Genomic DNA, 20979 nt, shown 5'->3' with positions numbered 1-20979 from the left:
GACGGTTTCTTCAAATTCCTTTAGACTGTACGTGTACAACTTTGGGAACAAATCAAATTGTGACATCCCACGACAAAAGGTACCTTATGGCGGCTGGCGCTTACGTCGCATAGCGCCGCAATAATATTGAAGCGGCGTTAATAATATCGTAAGCGCCAACCGCCATAAGGTACCTTTTGCCGTGGGACGTCACAATTATTTTATTTAATACTAGCGACCCGCCCCGGCTTCGCACTGGTTGTAAAAAACCCAAATTATATATACACCTTAACCTTCCTCACTATTGATAGGTGAAAATCGGTTCAATAAGTTCACGTGGGATTTCGGGCTTTGTCCAGAAGTGTCATTCTATGGAACTTGCTAACTATAGTTTGTCAAAGGACTGGCTTATTTCAAAAATATACAGAGAGAGTCATACTATATTTGTCTTACACTTGTACTAAAAGAAAATGATGAGTATAGTTTTTTGGTTCTTATTTACTGACAAAGGTTTGACCAACTATGATGTAAACCAAAGTCACAAGACAATTTCAATATGGCGGTTCATTTACGTGACGTCCCACGGCAAAAAGTACCTTATGGCGGCTGGCGCTTACGTCGCATAGCGCCGCAATAATATTGGAGCGGCGTTAATAATAGCGTAAGCGCCAACCGCCATAAGGGACGGACCTTTTGCAGTGGGACGTCACAGTTAGCATCAAGTTCTATAGAATGACATGAGAATGACACTTTATGTTATTACGCTTAAATCACGTGGTTTGCCGCTCCTGCATATAGTGCTTATGTAAGTTATGTATTTTAGGTACAGTCAGCTGCAGAGAGAGGTGACCCCCCTGTAGAAGTTTGCAGGGGGGTCACCTCTCTCTGCAGCTGACTGTACATTGCACGCAGACCGCAGCCGGTGTTAGCAATAAATAACTTGCTACCTAAGTACTACTTACAGATTTTACGACTCGTAGTGGTTCGAAATAGAACGTCTGCGGCCTGTCACGACTCAGACAGACAAAAAAGGTTCCGTAAATTAGCCCCCAGGCCCTGTCCTGTGTTCCTGTTAAACTCGCTTACCGAGAAGTGCCTATAGTCTGGAGAATTAGCATTGAGATGCAGAAACAAACGTGATGACGACATAATTAAATTACCGTAAAATGGGGTGAGTAGGATGAAAACTGAAATTCAAACCTCGATAACATTTTATTTTTACATATGAGAACTGAATGGTGTATATAATAAGTGTTCCGGACGTTTGTAATTTAGATTTTATTTTATTTTGGGTAGTTCCATTTCATAACTTTGACGATAAAGAGGAAAACCCACCTCACCCCGTACCCGTAGTGCCTCGTATTTGGGGTGAGAGGGGTTTTCATACAAAGGTGATTTTGGAAGATTGTTGGATCGATTTTTTTTTATTATGCGAATTACTATAGCTCCATTTTAAATTGGAATACATTATTTTTGTAGCAGTAGCCTTAAAATCCCTTCTCACCCCCCTCTCAAACCTTCTCTCCCCATTCATAACCCACCTCTCCCCGTGAAACCTACTCACCACGTTTTACGGTACGGTTTTCGATCGCGGCCCTCTGAGGGTCTACATTGCAGTGAACAATGAAAATCTAATATATTGAGCAACTCTATCTCTTTTACTCCAATTAAGGCGTACCTAATTAGTACTACCTATAACAGAGACAGCGTTGCTCGAATTTTAGGTTACAGTCCTAGGCCCCTATTCGAGATGTACAACTGTCAGATTTCGCGTCCACTTCAATTCAACAGTTGATTGAATCGCATGTTCATCAACTGCGGATAATATCATTTGGTATAACCAATAATTCAACAAAAATCAACTTTTTTTATTACTTTGTAATGGTTTGGTTTGGTTGTCACCTAACTGTGGATTGCTAATGTCAAATTTTGACACAGGATTGTTCCGATTCAACAGTTCAACACGATACGTCATAACGTCGCTGGTCGAATACCCCTCCGGGGGTCAATCTTAAATTGGTTATACCGACGCGATCATGCGCCTGATGCGCTCGCTATAGGAGTAACACACTTCTGTCCTTTACTCCTTATTGCCACTTTCATTCAGGGCTACTTCAGTTTAATGGCCGCGCTTTACGGCCGTACGGTCAGCCGAAAAAAAAACGAAGTTACGGGACTATGGGATTTGAACTTTTGAGGCCGACAACGAATTTTAATCTCAGTACCATTTCGTACCTTCAGTCAACTAACCCAACTGGGACCTCGACCTTACAGAAAACTGCGAGTTAACACTATAGACCCTACTCAATATTGTGTGTTTTCCTGCCGGTGAGTAAGTATACAACCTTATATAAGGTTGCCAGAGCCAACGAGGGTGTTAGGCTTGGCAACGCGCATGTAACTCCTCTGGAGTTGCAGGCGTCCTTAAGGCTGCGGATACTGCTAACCATCAGGCGGGCCGTATGCTTGTTTGCCACCGACGTAATATAAAAAAATGCAAGTGTTATCTTTAACGTCATAATTTCATAGAAGCTTGACGTTTATGATAAGTGATAACACTTCCACACCCTGTGTTGCGTAGCCTGACTCTATCAGTATTACTTTAGGACTCGGGAGAGTAATCGGATAAAAAGTCAAATAATTTATCGCTTTCCAGCTTCGTTTCGTCAACCCTGGCCGCAAGAAAAAGGATGTCACTTTGCTGATTGCAAAATGCACTTACCCGTACTTTGCATCAATGCGTGCACATTTGCATCAATTCAGCAGACCGTCGATTTCAATTTCACCGCATCCTGTCAACAATCTTGTCATTACGATCGTTTTTATATACAAATCGCTACTTATTTACTTGTCATTTTATCACTGCGTTTATTCACTTTATGTGATGGGGTTTCATATTTATCGTGTTTTGGTTCAATTATTACATTTATTACATTAAATTGAACTGTGGAATGAACTGTCGCCTGCAGTATTTCCAGACCGTTACGACCTGCAAAGTGCAAACCTTCAAGAAAAGAGCTTACATTATTCCCTTCTTAAAGGCCCGCAACGCACTTCAACCCCTCTGGTGTGGCGGGTGTCCATGAGCGACGGTAATTGCTTACCCTCAGGCGATTTGTCTGCTCGTTTGCCTCCTATATCATAAAAAAAATACCTATGACATTACCATTATTAAAAAAAAACCATTACCATTATTACCACACATACATTTTTTACTACACCAACCAACTAAAGGCTCTATCTTTATGACGAAAACTGATGAGAAAGTTGCATTTTATCCACAAGAATGGCAAATTCATGCAAATTGTTTATTTCATTATGTTGGCGGGTGAAATTGACTTAAAATGATGATTTTGAATGATAAAAATTTGTATTTGGATTTGATTTGTAATGTTTTACCTTGTTTTACAGTTAGTATTTTCTTTCCACGGGTGGTGTGATAATTGTGTTTCACTCGGTAGCAAAACCATTATTTATCCCTCGTGCCTTGTGACCTCAAGATTCCACATCATCCTCATCCTCAAGAATCTTTCGCTTACTCAGATATCAATATTGGAGCCTTTGCTTCCTTGTAAAACAAATAACTAGCGATTATTTTTAAACAAATAAGTCTACGAACAGCAGATCATCGGCAAATCAATAATACCGCCATAGAGCAGCTATCTAATTCACAAATCTTACTCAAAACATTTTCTTACCACTTCGCTCCTTCTAGATAGACTCGTAACTTAACCTCATGATCCGTAATGGTAATCTGTTCAGTGGTTCGCCCAAGCGATGAGTTCGGTTCGAGCGTCGCGAATGTAGAGTTGCAGCAGTGGGCGCGGGCGCGGGCGGGCGCTGGGCCGTGGGGTGTGGGGTGGATGGGACGCGACTCGGCGCGGGCGCAGTGTCGCACTTGCCCGCGCAGCCCGCGGCCGACTCGCTCCGCGCACGCCGCCGCTCCCCGCTCGCCGCACCACGCGTCCGCTGGGCGCGACGCGCGGGCCGCGGGCCAGGCCCGCGCGCCTGCTGCTGCTGGCCGCCTGGCTGGTGGCCGCCGCCGCCGACCCTCCCTGCCCCACCGAGCAACCCCAGTGCGCCGCCTGCCGGAGCCTAGGCGACATGCGCGAGCACAGCCTGCGCGTCATCCGCGAGAGCCTGCTGGCGAAGCTGGGCTTCTCGCAGGCGCCGAACACGACGGGCCGCCAGCTGCCGCACGTGCCCGACGACCTGATGGCGAAGTTCCGCGGCTCCGCCGCCGAGCAGGCGGACGCGCCGCGCCAGCCCGCGCGCACCGTCGTCACCCACACCGAGCGGGACGACTTCCTCGCCCGCACCGACAACGTCCTCGTCTTCGCCCGTTAGTATCCACACGTACTATTCAAATTTCCCATCGTTTCATTAATGTAGGTATAATCGTACCGTTGTAGAGCTAGGTTCGACGCCCCTAGGACTAGCTCGTATAAATGTAACAATTAAAATGCTCTCCAAGCCGGCACTCTTTTTGCCATTTATGGGATTAACCTTTCCGTGATATTCTGTGGTGACACTTCAGTTCAACTAGTTCAAGTAACTTTAGTCACGTCCATTTGGCAGACGGTCATGGGGTCGACTCCACGTGCAGACTCGCATGGTACGAGTTCATTGACTGGCACGTGCATATGAGCCGGAGAGACAGTGGTCGCTCACGCACAAAATTTTAATTAGCACAATGATTGCCCGACGCATGACAATTGTTCGTGGATAGGCATGCGAACACGTCGAGGTACTATCGCGCCTGTCAACTGGACTCGGCTGTGAATAATAATCTGCAACGGTTAGTGTCCGCAAAATGTTAAATAGCCTGGCCTACGGGGCGTGCATATTAATTCTGCCCATATACCTTTGGTGGCGGTCGTAAAAATCAAACACACTTACACTCTTTTCGATGTTTGATTGAGATGGAAAAGTTTCGTCTGTACTTAATGTTTAGATTAGTGTTATAGTTTTCTGTCGGTTAACTCCAGCTGTGTACCTTTAATGTCGTCTCCTATTCGTGGTTCCTGTTGATATTGATGTCATTGATAAGGAGTGTCTTCAGCTTTGAGTGAGGTCGGCATTTTCCCTGGTTAACTTCTTTCCACGAAAGCCGAACCTTGTTTTGCACACTACATGACTGTCTTGACTGGATAGTGGATACCGTTCTAAAACAAGACCTTTTTGATAATCTTTTCATGGGATTATACTTCAATTTGAAGTTAAAGAATCAGGACCCTAAAATCCACAAATATAAAAACACAACCACGCGCTATTAGGAAACAAACTAAATAATTTTCATGAAAATATTTTAATTTGTGTTATTTCAAGTAGAAACACTACCTACTTTATTTCGGTTTTTATAACACAACCGCGCGGTCAGCGTTAGGCGTTACTATTTTTATTATTAACTTGAAACCATGGAGGAATTTGTAATTGCAATATCTTTACCTATCCATTTATAATTAACTTGAAATTCGAGTGTCAAGTTTCTGCAAAACTAGCGAGGGAACCAAGAAAGCAAGGCTATCAAAGTTCATACTCGTACGTACTTAATCTAGTGCCGTCATTCCGTGGGTTAGTGGCTTCGACTGTGCCCAGTAGAGATGGGTAACTGTGGGGCAAATTACCCGAGGGCGGGTATTTACCCGGCATACAACAGTATACATACCCATACCCGGTATTTACCCACCCAAGGGTACCAAAATACGCTGACATTTTCGTCTTTCTTCTAAATTTGACGAGTTTAAATAAGAATACCTACCTAGTTTAAATTAATTGTTATAATGATATAAAATAACTTAATAGGTACATTTATTTACACATTGAACTAATCCTTAAAATAACAGAAAGGAATATCAAGAAATCCTTAAACGGTTACTGGAAATATAGCTCAGTTACTTAATAAAGAAATAGTTATTTTCGATACAAGTGCGAAAAAGAGGAAATTCGAAACGAGTGGCGATAAATTAAAACACGACCGAAGGGAGTGTTTTAAATCGACACGAGTTGCGAATTACCTATTCGCACGTGTATCGAACAACGTTTTACAGTACATATGGCACTTTAAAGTTCCGACATACACACGAAAAGTGCTATTTTACGCACTAGTGCGGAAAAGTAGCCCATATGTACTGTAAAGGTTGTTATGAGGTGAAGTTCGATTTTAACACGGTTGAGTCAAACAAGAAATGAATCTACCCGCTCATTTGAATAGAGTCGGCTTAAATACCGGGTTGGGAATAAAGATTGGGTAAATGCCCACGAGTCACGACCCATCTCTAGTGCCCACTCCAGCTAGGTTTACGCACCTCGTTCTCGCGAACCAGTGTAACGTTTGTCCTGTAGTAGTCAAGTATTCATAATTGTACGCCATACTTCGCTTGAGACGACAGTGCTCGTCGCTGACCGAACTACAGCTGTCCCGTCCACTAATAAAACAATGTTAGCACAAAAATTAGTTAGGATCACTTGAAACAATTAGTGCCGTCGGCGCGGTCAAGATTCTACAATCCTACAGATAAAACGTTGCGTGATTCGGATTTGAGATGCGACTGGCCAAACAGCTGATAACGAAACAAGCAGTGCTTATGTACCAGAACATTTCGGAGTCTGGCGTAAAGATAACGGCTTAATATTACCAAGTTTATATTTAACTCACTCGCAATACCTACTCGTATCGTGTGCACTGACAAATCCATCAAGTGTCCGATACGCAAATACTTATTAATAGCGTACTCTTCAAAGCTTCAGGCTACAGACAAAAAGGAATTTCTGACGCGTGTAATTTATTAAGTACCATTTTCTAGACATTTTAATTACCTGGGTTATATACTGATACTAACATGCATTGAACTGCAATTGTGAGTCATAAAAAACCGCCCATCACATATATCAGTTGCGTTTAAATCGCTCTACATAGAGTTACAGACACGTAATCGTGCGGGTAAGTAGGCATTCCCACGAATATAATTGTTATCGAGACGTATTTTTAGCGCTATCAAAGTCGATAATATTCACTGGTTCAGTTCGAGTAATGAGAAGGTGCATACATATCGGTTGTTTGTCTCGTTTATTAATCGTTAGTGTTGTGTTCGTTGCCTAGTTGCCCACATGGAAAGAACGCTCTGCGGCTACTTATTTAAAGTTTACCTACAATGTAAGAAAAAATGCGACAGATATTTTTGTATTTCAAGTTTCAACCCATTCCACCTTACATTGTAATTGTAATATGTAGTTTTAGATAAGTCAAAACGTTTCTTGTTGCTAAATATAAGCTGCTGTGAGGTAGTCTTATAATTTTTATCGTTTTTAGGGTTCCGTAGCCAAATGGCAAAAAACGGAACCCTTATAGATTCGTCATGTCTGTCTGTCTGTCCGTCTGTCCGTCTGTCTGTCCGTCCGTATGTCACAGCCACTTTTCTCCGAAACTATAAGAACTATACTGTTGAAACTTGGTAAGTAGATGTATTCTGTAAACCGCATTAAGATTTTCACACAAAAATAGAAAAAAAACAATAAATTTTTGGGGTTCCCCATACTTCGAATTGAAACTCAAAAAATTGTTTTTCATCAAACCCATACGTGTGGGCGGTATCTATCAATAGGTCTTCAAAAATGATATTGAGGTTTCTAATATCATTTTTTTCTAAACTGAATAGTTAGCGCGAGAGACACTTCCAAAGTGGTAAAATGTGTGTCCCCCCCCCCTGTAACTTCTAAAATAAGAGAATGATAAAAATAAAAAAAATATATGATATACATTACCATGTAAACTTCCACCGAAAATTGGTTTGAACGAGATCTAGTAAGTAGATTTTTTTTATACGTCATAAATCGCCTAAATACGGAACCCTTCATGGGCGAGTCCGACTCGCACTTGGCCGCTTTTTATACAATGTGGATATTGTGAATTCATTTATTTTCTATTAATTTCAATCTACTTAAAGCAACGTTTTTGGAACAGTCGTGTACATAAATATTAAGTTATATGTATACATATATTTATGTATATTTTTTTACAAACAAATGGATTTAGGGTCAATTTAAGGGGTTGCTGCATCGGACGGGTCAACACTCAAGTATAGAAATAATATAAAATTGCGAATTTTTTATATATTACAAAGGGAAACAAACAGAATATAATTAATTACACATACATTTTAACAACAACAGTTTCCACTTATAGATAACATAATTATTGACAAGGCAATTACAAACTAAAACGAAGATTATACTGATTATACAATTATAATGACAAAATTATTATTAACCGCTGATTTCCCACGTTATCCATACGGTCAAGGAATTTTATTTCAGTACCATTCCGTACCTTTGTCACTCTTTGCTGGGGCTTCATTCGACAAGCGAATTTTGACGTCTCGTGTTGAACTCCCGTTGAATCGGAACAATCCTGTGTCAAAAGTTGACATTAGCAATCCACAGTTAGGTGACAATTAACCAAACCAAACCATTATAAACAAAGAAGATTTTTGTTAAATTTTTGGTTGTACCAAATGATAGTATCCGCACTTGATGAACATGCGATTCATTCAAAACTGTTGAATTGAAGTAGACGCGAAATCTGACAGTTGTACATCTCGAACAGGGGCCCTGATGTAAACATGTCATATTTGGTTTATTTGTTCAGATGCAATTAATTGTTACAGTGTATGAATTACTTTGCTTATTTAAGGTGCAGTGAGTTCGACTTTTTCCGAACTCGGCTCGCTAATGACGATTGAGCGGACATCATGGATATTTTTAGTTATTTTCAACGAAAAAAAAGTAATCGATGAGTTCGATCAACCTGATCGAAGGATCGACCGATAATAAATTAATAATATTACATTACGCATCTTTTGTCCAAAAATATGTAGTTAATACTTTTTAATGATGATGCGAAAGTTGTTTAATCAGGTTTCGAATCGAAGAAGTTACTAGAGAAAAAGGCCTCAATATTGTTTTTCATATTTTTTGGCAACCGTATAGGTATGCTCTTAAAAAGAGCTACGATTTTTCAAAAACTACTGGCTGAATCCACTGCACCTTAACTAATAAGCAGCATTTTTTGCGAGCGTAGCACTTAGCAACATACATTGATAATCAGATCACGTATATACACTGTGTAGAGTCAGGCCATTTAAGTCAACTCTGCACCGTGTTATAGATATGTATAGCACAGAGTGTGGAAGTGTTATCAACTTATCATAAACGTCAAACTTCTATGAAATTATGACGTTTTAAATAACACTTGCACGCTCTGTGCTATCTAATACGGTGCAGAGTTAGCTTAGCCTGACTCTTATATTTTACCTCGTCTTTCGTGTTCGCGTTGCCACATTTACATACCAAAGACTCCAAAGGGCAATATACATATAACCACCTTAAATTATCGTCAAATTTTGCCAAAATAATGACAGTAAGATTGCAGCGCGGCGGCTACTTCAAATAACATTGGAAAGTTACAATGTTCTCGAATATTCAAAAGTAGCACGAGACACCACTGCAAATTTCTGCAACTAGGTAGTCGTATTAAATAGAATAGTATAGTTCATAGAGACCGATATAATGAACTGCAAATACAAGGCTTATCATGTTTCATTCAGCTGCCATTTGAAGATTATCCTACCTATCTCTAACGCATAGGATGAAATACAGAAGGCGTTGAATAATTTTACGGTTTCTAGACTCACTTGTTTTATTTCATCACTCGCGCGACATGTTTCGGAGAGCCTAGGTCTCCTTTCTCAATTTCAATCAATCAATTTTATTCAATGTTAGTATGTCTCACAACAGTTTAAATTCGATTACAGAAGGCGTTTTTGTTTAACTACATATATTTACGTTAAAGTAACTTTTTAACCTTATACAATTGCCAATAATCGGCAGGTCTGTGACGATCATAAAACCGGCCACAAACATTAAACAACCTGAAAATATGCATTATATTCCGCCAAGTCAACTGACCAAATAATATAGCAAACGCAAAGCTATCAGAACTTTACTAAACATTTGGTCATTTGCTAATCTATATAGCCCGAAGCTATTATGTACTTAAATTATGTCCGGGGGCGTTGAACTTTCATTATTCTCTATTCTCTAGCCGCTAACAAATCCAAACTTTTATATAGGTACCAACATAAATAAGAAAAATACAACGGAGCGAAATGTGTTTTTACAGGGCAGGTTAGAGGTCAAAATCTATACCTACTTAAGATAACTGAGAGGTGCTAAAATTTACAGTGATATCTCAGCCTATATAAGCGAGGGTCGCCAGCTTGTTGAGGCACTTGAGATTGGGATAGACAATCCGAGCCGCCCCTGACTTGTTCGCGGCGGGTTGACCCAAGAATTCGGGCAATGCTCTAGTTCCTCTTATGACAATGCATTTCCGCTTTGTCATAGTAGGAAGTGTGTTTGATGAAAGTTAGCTTTTGGCATGTAGGTGTAAGTATATACATCGTGTGGCCTGTAGTAGCAAAAAATGGAAAGGAACGTTTGAATCTGAAATAAAATAATGACAATGTTTTTAAACTTTATCAGAGTTATTTAGGAATTTGTCTAAATTTTTTTTTTGTCAAATTTAAAAGATCTAAATGTAGATCAGGTAATCCATTACTAACCTTCCTTAGGCCATGCCGAGTTAGTTTTTTATATAATGATTCTCTTAGTTTAATTACGGATGAAAAAAAATAAGCAAAAAATAAGCATGATGTGATAGGTTATGTGAAAGGGGTTGCAATGTTAGCAGCCGAGCCGAGGGCGTGTGGCCGCCACCGCAAACCTGTCGCTTTGCTGTTTAACATTGCTTTTGCCAGGTTATTGTCCAGTGTCTAAATAGCTAGTCTGGTTGTCTAAATCGCATTCAGTCATTGTAATATTTTAAGAACTATAGGCAAATTAGTAGCAGAAAATAAAATGTTTAAAAATAAGTACCTTTGTAATAACTACTTTAACTGGATTAATACAATTAGCGTTTGCTTGATTCTGCAAAAAAATTAAAAAATAAGAATCTAAATTAAAGGCAGAGATATGCGTTATGAAATCTGAACCCTGAAATTTGTATGCTTAGAAACATACCCGTCATGAAAACGCAAAGCAACGCGTGACGAGTAATGTTTCTAAGCCAAGCATTCAAATTTCAGTGTCCAGATTATTATAACGTACTGCAGACGTTGCGTACGAGGGCTCTTTGTCCCTATCTTAAATCTTAGATACGAGTATATACACGTACCTATAGCTCAGCATAATTACAAGAGGAAAAGTACGGTTGCTACGCGCTTGCTATTGGAGCCGTGACCCAGAGCTCCACTTCGCCTGAGTAATCTGGGCGAAAATCTGTTAAGTGGCTTCCTTGCTAGCGTACCTACATGTAGTAAGTCCGGACACGGGCAATGCCAATCAAGGTACGCGGAGTAGGCGGCGCGCCAGCCGGTCTACTCAAAGCCCAATATTTCCGAAGTTTACCAAACGTTGGCCTTAACTATCCAGTTCAGTGTGAACTCTGAGTACATATATAGATGCAGATTTCGAGGTCGCACATGTGCTGGGCTCTAGGTACAGCTGACCTCGTGTCCCATATTCCGCCTCCGTTACAGCCAGTGACCTAATTCCTGACACATTACCTAATATTTAAGCGGGATCTCGTGCTATCGGCAGAGGAATAGGCCTCCTGGGGACACCTCTTTAAAAAAAACGCACCTTCGGCTCCTACCTCTCAGGTGGTGTGGAAAAGGACCGGACTTATATTGGTGAGTTCCACATTTATTTCAAATGTAGATAAATATTTGTTTTCGAAATGTAAATGTCTCGTGGCCTAGTCGGTATCATCCTGCTTACGAATCAGGAGGTTCTGGGTTCCAATCCCGGTAAGGGAATTTTTGTTTCTAACTTATACATTTTATCTAGGTATGTATAATGTAGGTATACGTTTGTACCTTAATCGTCGCCTATTATATAGTACCCCTAACACAAGTTTTGCTTAGCTAGGTCGAGCTGTGTCCTCAAATATTTATTTATTTTAAGTAAAGTAAATAAATATATTATCTATAATAACTCGATTTATGATTCTTTATGTGATAAAAAAAACTAATAAGTACGTTTTGGTAAAATTATAACTATTATAAGTTAGGTACATTAATTTTAATAAAATTTGATTAGGGGTCCCACATCCGGATAACAAATCATTGCAGTAGTGTTTTCCCACAACCGACACTTATTGTACTTATTCATAGGAAAGATCTAATCTAATAAAATCCATAAGAGTGCATCCTGCTAAATAAATTAACTTCAGAGGGTAAATGCATTATCAAGCGATTTCATCTACTAGTTAAAATAAATGATGGACTGTCTATTTTTGTACCTATTTAGGAATTGAGATAAATGTAGGGTGGTCATGTGAAACGAATTATAAATACCTATTTTATTTTAATACAAATCTTATTCCTATTAAGTTGTCGGTTAAAAAAATATTTTTTTAAATAACTTATACTAATTTACTTTGTAATCAAATGACTCTTTGACTATTTTGATAATCCAATTCTTACAGGCAACACATTGTATAATTGTTATTCCCCAGTACTCGCATTTCTACAGACAACATCTAAACCAAATCAAAACTGACAACTTTAATTAACTTTCCACAGTATTTTACTCCAACACATCTTACTTGGGATTATAAACATGACGAGGTCAATAAATCGAATATCATAAGAAGATTGTTTTAAAACAAGTAGGTACATATCTTAAATGAAATTAATACTGACGCAAGGACACGCTAGCGATAACACTAACTAAAGCGACCTCAGCAGTCAGCGGGAGATTAAGGGTATGTATCTGTAATTTTTTCCTATAATTTGTACAATTGTCACGTATGCGATGGGCTTCCAAAGGTCCTTAATACAATGAACACCGATGTACCTGGTAATGTTTATCGCAAATAAAAGATTGTTATTCTTATTCAATTTAGAAAAAGCGTTTATTTCGTATCGTACTATGAGCAGCGGGCTCAGCACGGATCCATTTTTATCCACTATCACTAAGCCCGTCACTTTCGCACTTACATACTTGTTAGAACGTGACAGGCATGGTGATAAATGATAAAAATGCGACCGTGCTACTAGGGCAGTGATACTTATAATCCTTTTCAAATAGCTTGAGCTCTGTGACAACTGTCATCTCAATACAATTTATAACCTTAAAACGAAAAATTGTATTGAGATGACAGCTGCCACAGACCTCAAACTGTTTGAAAAGGATTATAGTGACTCACTTTATGTAAGATCCACCGATCGGCTGAAGTCGGAGGGGCTAACGAGAAAACCGAAATTTGCAAATTGCAGGGACCTTTCTCTTTTACTCCAATGAAGGCGTAATAAGAGTGACAGAGAAAAATACCAGTTTGCGAATTTCGATTTTCGCGGTTACAGACCAGGGGGCCGATTTTTGAAATGCGAGCGCTCGATTTTGCATATTTCGTTCAATAATATCTCCACTACTAGGCATGTAAATTCTACTATGTAATAGAATTGAAAACGAGTGGTCAATACCACTAGCTTCCCAATTTCTATCGCTCGTATTTCAAAAATCAGCATATCGCCGTTTTCCACCGATTTTTGAGTGACGACATCGAGCGATCCAATTTCAAAAATCGGCCCCCAGGCCGCGCATTTTCAATGTGCCTTTATGTAGGTATCGCAGAAGCGATGGTTTCGAATGAGATAGAGGAGTTAACGAAAGAATAAGTAAGTAATACCATAGAGAAATATAGTAAGACAAGAGTGCTCACTCCACACATCAGTTAGACTATTAATTTCAGTGTCTACATCTAGCATCGAGTAGCGGAACTATCAGTACTGCTACTTGACAATAGATGTAGCACCGACTGGAAAGTCTTATCTCAACAGCATAAGACTTTCCGGTCGGTGCTACATCTATTGTTTATTGTTTATTGTTTATTTATTTATTGACTAACTTACATTTACAGTTAAACCAGACATGTAAGTTATTAAACATAACAAATTATTTAATTACTTAGTACTATACTATAATATACATGACTAATAAATTTAATACAAAATTATGAGGGTATAGTCGTGGGTGTGGAGATTGACTCCAAATACCGAGTTGCAGTGGCTAGGAGTCTCGGTTCCTTCTGTGAGAATATGTCTGTCTGGGGGTCGAAGAGAAGAATTATTATTTATGTGGTTCAGTGCTACATACAGAGGGCTAGTGATTAAAGTTACTGTGTTGGTGCTGGGAATTATAAAAAGAAGTCAGGTAGCAGTACTGATAGTTCCGCTACCCGATGCTAGATGCTATTTAATAGTCTTTTAGGTACTAAAACTGCATGATGTATGGAGTGAGCAATCTATGTATTTTTTTAAGGGTTCCGTTTTTAGGGTTCCGTACCCAAAGGGTAAAAAACGGGACCCTATTACTAAGACTTCGCTGTCCGTCCGTCTGTCACCAGGCTGTATCTCATGAACCGCGATAGCTTGACAGACTAGACAATTGAAATTTTCACAAATGATGTATCTCTCTTGCCGCTATAACAACCAATACTAAAAATAAAATAAAATAAATATTTAAGGGGGGCTCCCATACAACAAACACGATTTTTTTGCTCTATTTTTTATCGATGGTGCGGAACCCTCCGTGCGCGAGTCCGACTCGCACTTGGCCGGTTTTTACTTTAGAGGTAAGGAACCCTAAAAAGAAAAGCGTATTTATGTACCCGGGTACTTTTATTTCATTTTCCACAGAAGTGAACTTTTTCTAAAAGTTTGACCCTATATTACGCTTTTTAAGTACCTATAGCTGGTTCCTTAATTCCTTAAAAAATGAACTCATCAACTCCCGCGCAGCGTCAATCCACGCGCTGCGTGTGTGTGCGCGCCGGGCACTTGCCGCGATCGATTGTTTTGGCTGCCGCGGCCGCCTTAATTGCTGAATCAAGCTCGTGTGTGCACTGACTACTTAATAGTCTACTGCCAAAAACGGCAGTTCGATCGCGAATTTCTTGAACGTTCGGTTAAGGTGCAGTAGGTTAAGAAAACTGACAACGGAAGGCTCAATTTGCTCGAACGATTTGATTTATTTTTGTATAAGTTATTATTTTTTTAGCTGCCCAAATTTAACCTACCTACTGGGAGAAATTGTGGGCCTACCGCGAACCACGTTCGACGTGTTGCCTCTCTGTCGCACTTGTAAATTCGTACGTAAGTGTGACAGGGAGGCAACACGTCGAACGTGGTTCGCGGTAGGCCCTTTGGCCTCCGAAGTACAAAAATGTGACAAAACCCTGTGGAGAGTTTTGTTCAAGCAAATTGCTAGTTAATTACTGGTTTGATTATGTGTTGGAATGCATAAAAAAAATATGGACACGTGTTTTGTTATTTCGGCTCAAATTCATATTTTACAAAAAAGGCACACTTCAAAGTTTCATACGTGTCGGACAGTTGGGTACCCTTCTTTGTGAGTTTTTAAAAAGTCGTGCGCTTTTATGAATCACATCACAATACGACTGCCATAAATTTATGCAATCTGAGGCCTTTCTCGAGGGACTGTATCGATTCGAATTTTTGATTTTTGCTCGATAGAAAAAAAAATACGAACATAGGGGTTTAAAATGCACTTTAAAAATTATAACAAATTATGCACAAAAGCTAAAAATATGGAAATTGCTTCTAAAAATCGGCAATTTAATGTTTGAGGGAACGTAATGATTTCTTTTTATTTATTTAAACGTACAAAAAATTAAAATTAAAACACATGATATCCGCGCTCCTGGGCCCGCACTTTTATCTCGCTCACGCTTACGTACGCTCAGTGAGAGTGAGAGAAGAACAGGCCTTAAGTACGAAGAAAATGGCTTGTTTATGTGTTTTTTTGGGATGTTTAAGTAGTTTTAGTTCTCGTCATTTACGTAGTGATCAGAAAAAGAAAAAATGTATCGGCATGACGGATGCTATGAAAAGTCACGTGACTTATTTTTATATATAGCTGGTCAACCAAATCTTGTCAGTAAAAAAAGGCGCGAAATTAAAATTTTCTATGGGAAGATATATATCCCTTCGCGCCTACATTTTTCAAATTTGCCGCCTTTTTCTACTGTCAAGATCTGGTTGACCAAGTATATATATATACACATTCTTGATACATTCCCTATTTGTTTCGATTGGCGTCTTCTATCAACGTCTTTGTCATCTTTACTAGAGCCCCTATTCATAAATAATTTAGTAATCGTAAGAAAGAAGAAGAAATACCATACAGGGATAAGTTCGCCTTTGTATATTTAATTTAGTCTGTAACTGTGTTTCTCGTGTTTTTATTTCTATGTGCAATAAAGTATATACATACATACATATATCGTAAAATAATTTAGTTTGTCAAACGACTAGGAAGGGGGCAAATAACGTCTAAAAATACTTAAATACCGTAAAATGGGGTGAGTAGGCGCAAAACTGACATTCAAACCTCGATAACATTTTATTTTTACATATGCAAACTGAATGATGTATATAATAAGTGTTCCGGACGTTTGTATTTTAGTTTTTATCTTATTTTGGGTAGTTCCATTTCATAACTTTGACGATAAAGAGGAAAACCCACCTCACCCCGTAGTGCCTCGTATTTGGGGTGAGAGGGCTTTTCATACAAAGGTGATTTTGGAAGAATGTTGGATCGATTTTTTTTTATTATGCGTATTACTATAGCTCCATTTTAAATTGGAATACATTATTTTTGTAGCAGTAGCCTTAAAATCCCTTCTCACCCCCCTCTCAAACCTTCTCTCCCCATTCATAACCCACCTCTCCCCGCGAAACCTACTCACCCCATTTTACGGTACAAAGTCTAGCTTAATCAACCAACATTGAGGACCACTCTGTATATGAACGTGCATATTAGCAACGTGGTTGGGTATGAGTATATTCAGACAACTTATACCTACTTATATGATAAATTTATACTTACTCTTGGTGCCAAGGATTTTTGCTTTTTTTATTTTTTTATCTGTGCTCTTCCAACATGATCGGAGACTTTTGCCTAGCTACTTAAATTTCCATTAATTCCAGGGCCCCTATTCGAGATGCACAACTGTCAGATTTCGCGTCCACTTCATTCTTCACTTCAGTTGATTGAATCGCATGTTCATCAACTGCTGATAATATCATTTGGTACAACCAATAATTCAACAAAAATCAACTTTGTTTTGTTACTACTTTAAGGTTTATAATGGTTTGGTTTGATCACCTTAACTGTGGATTGCTAATGTCAAATTTTGACACAGGATTGTTCCGATTCAACGGGAGTTCAACACGATACCTCAAACGTCGCTTATCGAATACCTACCCCTCCTCGCTTTTATGCCTTCCGTATTTGTATACTTCATATTTGATCTTGGACGCAACATGACACGGGAGGATGCAAAATCGCGTAGGGCTGCGATGCGCCGAGTGCGGAAGGGCAGCTGAACCCGCATGGACCGCCCGCGCGACTCTTTCATTCAGCCCTCCCCAATGGCCGATTTTTTATACTATTATTTTGCAAAAATGTGCCAAGTGCACGCACGCTACCGGTTTCCATTCAATTGACCTATCATGCTTCCGATACCTCCCATGTTTTGTTAGTGTTTGCTTGCATTTACATAGAAAATCGAAATATCGGCCCAAATTCGAGTGATAAAGATAGATTTTAACTAAATTTTGGTTTTCGATGTTCACAGTATTAGGCCCTTACAGCAATTTAGTCACCGCATAATGGTGAAAATGGAATCAGACCAAGCTAACTCGGCAGCGATTGTAATAGCACAGACTGTGCAAGTGTTTTGTGCCAGAAAACCGTTATTTGACCGTCAAAAATTTAAGACTTCCAATAAATCGTTCCGATTTTGATCGTACTTTTAATAATTAACAGACAAATCTTGTACAATGTAGGTCTGCCTTCTGTGGATGCGGATCTACCTCTCATTTGTTCCATTAAAATCCTAAAACATGCATTACCCACTTACAAATAAGTTGCATGTTCCATAGATTTACAAGGAAATGCCCTAGTAGCACACATCACCTTGACACGGACGCGAGGTTGATAACCGGTGCAGTTAGAGCACAATTGGGGCCAGTGTGCGCTTGCTCGGGAGCAATTTAGGTCCCGTAGGTCAGTTCGCCGAAGGTAACCTTGACTTTGCACGATGGTCGCTGATGCACTCATTTACGGGAGGTACTGCCGGGCACAGCGGTGCTTGGTGGGCTCAGCAGGCGTAGCACGGGAGCGGCACGACAGTATCTCACCCAAGAGATAGACTATTTAATTACCCGTCCTCTAATTAGACAAAGTCTTGCCTGCGGCAGCCAGAGTGATCAGTCAGGTGTTATAAAATATGTATATACGAAGACAACGACAGTTTATCCGTTATTTGTATTTGCATGAGTTTATAAATAGAATTCCTCATAATCTAAATTAAATGTGGAAATATTCACTGTCTTGGGTGGGACTTGAACCCACAACCACTGGATCAGTGCTCTGCCATCTGAGCTACCAAGACCGTACCCAATTCAGCGAATATTTCCACCATATGAGCCCTAGGAATGGCTTTTAATTTATAAATAACTATAGTTCGCAGATGCAATCACTCAACTACTTGGAGACAGAAGCTATACTAAGTAATATTTTATAATAATGTACGCAAAAACTTAAGTGTAATTTTTAGTAATTTTATAACTTGCATGCTAAGTATATCTACCTATTAAGTAACTAAATCCAGATACTGTACAAATCTAACTGGTTCCCCGCGATACAGGTCTCACCTAGTGCGGGGGCCCCTGGTAAATATGTAAACCATAGTTTATTGGTAAATAAATGATTTTTTTTTTTTAATTTTTTTTTTTTATGTTTCTGCTTAATTCAAAATTAATTCCCCATAATTTCCGATCTTTATCTGTCATTGACACCTTGGTACGTGTCGCAGTGGCTAGCGCATGCGACGCGAGCTGAGTGTGAGTACTTACTTGAATCCCAGCATCTCCACCATATTATGGCTCCTCTACACGATGGGCCAGCGCCGGCCACTCCAAGGGACGCATTTATGCGTTAGAGGGAGCAAGTGATATTGCTATCTCATTCTGCCGTATGGCTGCGTCCCTTGGAATGGCCGGCGCTGGCCCATCGTGTAGAGGAGCCAAATTTATACAAACAACAAAAGGCATAAGGTCCACGGTCCTCCGATGTACAGTTAACAGTGTGGGCGCAATAAACTGTCATAGAAATCAAAGTCCTTGCCTGTACAGTCAAGTGTAAAAATATGGGTGCATATAACTTCTCAAAAAAATACGTCCCATAGTTCTTAATTCGCTGACATAAGAGCTAAGGGACATATTTCTGTGTATGGTGTGTGCACCCATATTTATACACTTGACTGTACCAAAACTTGTGAATGCAACTGTACCTAGCGTCAAGCACTATAGTATTATACCTAGGTCCTGTCCACACAAATAGGTCATAGTCCGCTTCACAGATTCAACCTCTAAGGGAAGGTTACTACGCTGCTTGCTCTGACGCTTTGTGTAAGTAAACTTGTGTATTGAATTTGATTGCCAAATTACATGTGACAACAACAGTTTGTACATAAGTACCTACTTATCTGTGATGGTATTACGTTGAAACAATTCCAAACGAAAGACGACATTTGGGCGACATTGTATGACAACGCGTGAAAGTGAGCATAAATATAAAATCGAGATGACAGGGGGCCTACCGCAATAACCGAATTTCGCAAATTGCGGGGATCTTTCTCCAGAGAAAAATGCGCGCAACTGACGAACTTCGATTTTCGCGGTTATAGCCCAGTTTGTTCGCATGTTTAACCCCCGCATCCCCCGTAACAAAAAAGAGGATAGACGAGCCGCCTGATGGGAAGCGGTCACCGTCGTCCATGGACATAAGTCACAAGCAACGTCGGAGGAACTACTTATGCGTTGCCGAACCTTGAGAGCCCCGAATACCCGCGGCTGGGAGAACCACGTATGTATGTATTATGTTTCTCTATAGGTCCGTGATGTATGTATCATATCATATGTATGTATATACTTTATTGCACATAGCAATAAAAACACGAGAAACACAGTTACAGACTAAATTAAATACAACAAAGGCGAACTTATCCCTTTATGGGATCTCTATTACACACACACACACACACACACACACACACACACACACCCCCACCCACATCACATGCCATCACATGTAGAGCAAAGGAAATACCTCAGCAGGAGGTAACTCATTTCACAATCTGCACGTTCTGGGATGAAACGGTCGGTAGTGACCATTGCCTACAAAGCAGGAGGTCGCGGGTTCGAATCCCGGTAAGGGCATTTATTTGTGTGTTTATCACGGTATTCAATTTGCTCCTGAGTTATGGGTTGTTATCTATGCATTTAGTTAGGTACCTAGTACCTATGTATTTGTCTAAAGTTTTAAGTAAGTAAAGGATTTCTTATCGTCCAACAAAGCCCTTTTTAGCCGTTCCCTTTATTGAGGGAGTGAAGTGCCCTGTCAAAATATATTCTAGGCATTGTGGCGCCACCTATTTTTTGTTTTGTTTTTTGGCGGAAACTTTTTCATACATAGAGTGTTCTCCTTACCTCCTACCCAAAGCTCCTACCTTCCATATATAATAACCATGGTATAGGTATATAGTCTGTCAAGCTCTTTCGGTCAGTAGAAAAACGCGGCAAATTTAAAAAGTGTAGGTGCGAGGGTTATCTTCCCATAGAAAATTTTAATTTTGCGCTTTTTTGTACTGACAAATTTGTTTGACAGACTACAAGCTTTTCATTACTGAAAATGTTGAAAAACGTCACGACTACGAATTTTTAAAACATTTCTTTTTCTACTTACCAACGTTTCTTACAATGTCTCAAATAATCCTAATCTCATTAACTTGGGTCCAGGGTCCAAATCATACTAATAGATCCAAGTACTGTTGTATTATTATTTATT

Source organism: Cydia amplana, chromosome 8 (assembly GCF_948474715.1).
Source record: "Cydia amplana chromosome 8, ilCydAmpl1.1, whole genome shotgun sequence".
NCBI lineage: Eukaryota > Metazoa > Arthropoda > Insecta > Lepidoptera > Tortricidae > Cydia > Cydia amplana.
This window is presented reverse-complemented; position numbering follows the sequence as displayed.